The 2,500-nt window shown below is 38.9% G+C and overlaps 2 non-coding genes across 2 annotated transcripts; both read right to left on the reverse strand.

Moving 5' to 3' along the window:
• Positions 1-1,776: 1,776 nt before the first annotated feature.
• On the reverse strand, positions 1,777-1,882 carry LOC112844994 (U6 spliceosomal RNA). The gene has a single exon (XR_003217765.1). It is a non-coding gene; the product is annotated as a U6 spliceosomal RNA (small nuclear RNA).
• Positions 1,883-2,115: 233 nt separating this feature from the next.
• LOC112844973 (U6 spliceosomal RNA) lies at positions 2,116-2,219 on the reverse strand. The gene has a single exon (XR_003217744.1). It is a non-coding gene; the product is annotated as a U6 spliceosomal RNA (small nuclear RNA).
• Between the last annotated feature and the right edge of the window lie 281 nt (positions 2,220-2,500).

Raw genomic sequence — 2,500 nt, forward strand, 5'->3', positions numbered from 1 at the left:
CCAATAACATAAATAATAAGCTTAAACACCATGTTTAAATACTGCAGGTCTACAATCATTAATGTATTTTAATACGCATTTTGCAAATTACTTTTTTTCTTTATTTTATTACATATTCTAACTCATATACTCCATTTAATTTCACTTTCAAATCATCTACAAGTCTCTTATTGTAAAACCCAATGCTACTGACATATACATATCTTCTCTTTGTTTCATAAAAAAATGCCTGAATGTTTATGTGAACGGAGCTATTTACAAGTCGGAAATAGATGTCAGAAATGAATAAAAGCCACAAAAAGTATTGTTATCATTATTAAAAAGAATTATTATAAAAGAAAGACAAAAAGAACGAAAATTGTGTCAATTAAAGCAGCAAATTATTTAGCAATAACAGTATCACGATTCAGAAATCGTCTCACTTTGACAACTTCAAAGATTTTAAATGCACACTGGAAGTTTAATATAAAATGACTGAAATCCTTTCAACTTTCTTTGGTTGCATATAGGGTTCCTCAGCATTTGCGGTTTACTGTTAAGTTTTGCTTTCTTATCTAAAATTTAAGTTGAAATTTTAATTTTTATTCAGTAAATTCTACTGTTGGCAATTTTGGTTGTTTTCATGCCATCAGTGAATGCTCATCCTACCCTCCCTCCTCAGTTTGCTTGTGGACGTAGGCCAATATGTCAGCAGCTCGGCCGGTCCCCTCACACACCACCACTGGGACAGAGGACTCTCCTGAAGGTACTCCAGCACAGTCAGGATCACATTGGGACCACCTCAAAGATCAAGGCTACGACAGGAACCCTTGACCAATTCCTTGGGGAAAAAAATAAAAAAATAATGAATATGCATCAGATAATTATGTTACTTAAAAACTCCCTTTTGTTTCAATATGATTTGAGTGAAACAACTTCAAAAGACTGACAGTTTTACAGGTACTGAGATGATATTTGCCAAGAATATTTAAGGATTTTCTTTTGTTTTTACAGTTTAGAGTCCATCCATTCTCTTCCGTGGGGGGCTGGAACCTAACAAAGCCTATCCCAGCTACCGTAGGGTTAGAGGCAGGGTATACCCAGTCGGTCGCAAGGCTAACACATTCAAATTTAAAAATGAGCAATAGTGCTAATCACTGCGCCACCATAGAACAAAACAACAAGACAGATGTGAAAAAAATTTTGAAATTTAAAAATTTGCTCAAAGAGCATGTTTTCATTTACTTTAATTGCTTGCAGTACATTTGAAAATTAATAGGTAACTATCTAAGCAAGATTAGAGTGGAAAGTGAGGATCCTGTGATATATGACACGCAAGAAGCCAGCGAGCTTGATCAGGCTGAAACAGGGAAAGAACCATTATATTTCAATATCATATCGTGATTGAAGAATAATTCCTGTGTTTATTTGATCATTTATTCTTGGCTGACGCTAATCTCAAATGGATAGCCCTCTAACCACCCCCAAAAAGAAAAATCAAACAAAATATCGTCTCCCTCTGAAAGAGCGTACGTGAATTGGGCAGATGGAGAAAGACAACTGAACACTTCACCAGGACTGTGGTGACACGGATTGCAATGTGTCGTTAAACAAAAAAGTTTTAGGTCCATGTGCTTCACCCTAAGAAGAAACTGGAAGGCATGGCTAAGATTACAAATTGATTAACATTGTTACAATTATAACAATTGTTATAAATGTAACAATTTTAATAATTTATGATTTATAATTATTAGGAGTAAATGGATTTAAACATTTACTACTGCAGAACTACACTCAAAAAATGGGGAACGCTTCACGAATATGCGTGTCATCCTTGCGCAGGGGCCATGCTAATCTTCTCTGTGTCGTATCCAATTTAGCGTACGCGCTTGCCGAGACAAGCATAAAAGGGGGCGGAGCCCAAACCACCACTCTCAGGCCACAGAGTCAACTCGTACCCCGAGGCCAAGTCCCCAACCCCAGCCTAGCAGGGACAACTGTGTCAGTGTAGGAAAAAAAAGAAAAAAATAGACCCAGCATCTAACTGCTGAATCAGCTCCAGGTTGACCCATACTCTGTCAACGCGTTCATGCAATAGCTGGAAGCCAGAAAAGCACGGCAAAAAGGCTCATAGAGAAAAATGTGGAACGCTTCACGAATTTGCGTGTCATCCTTGCGCAGGGGCCATGCTAATCTTCTCTGTATCGATCCATTTAGCGTACGCGCTTGCCGAAGCAAGCACGCTTACCATCAGGCGGGACTGCTATATATCAGCCTGCTGGAACACGCCGCACCTTGTCGCGGTGTCCGCTGCATAGCTGCAGGTCCTTAACCAAGGCATTAAATATGCTTTATACATTGGAATTGAGACATTTACTCCTGCTGAACTCGACACAAGAAAGATCAACACCAACTGCTGACAAATCTGTCAAATTACTCAAAAGCCCTAAGAACAAATACAGCATAAAAGGGGGCGGAGCCCAAACCACTCTCAGGCCACAGAGTCAACTCGTACCCGAGG

Source organism: Oreochromis niloticus, unplaced genomic scaffold (genome assembly GCF_001858045.2).
Source record: "Oreochromis niloticus isolate F11D_XX unplaced genomic scaffold, O_niloticus_UMD_NMBU tig00002173_pilon, whole genome shotgun sequence".
Taxonomy (NCBI): Eukaryota; Metazoa; Chordata; class Actinopteri; order Cichliformes; family Cichlidae; genus Oreochromis; species Oreochromis niloticus.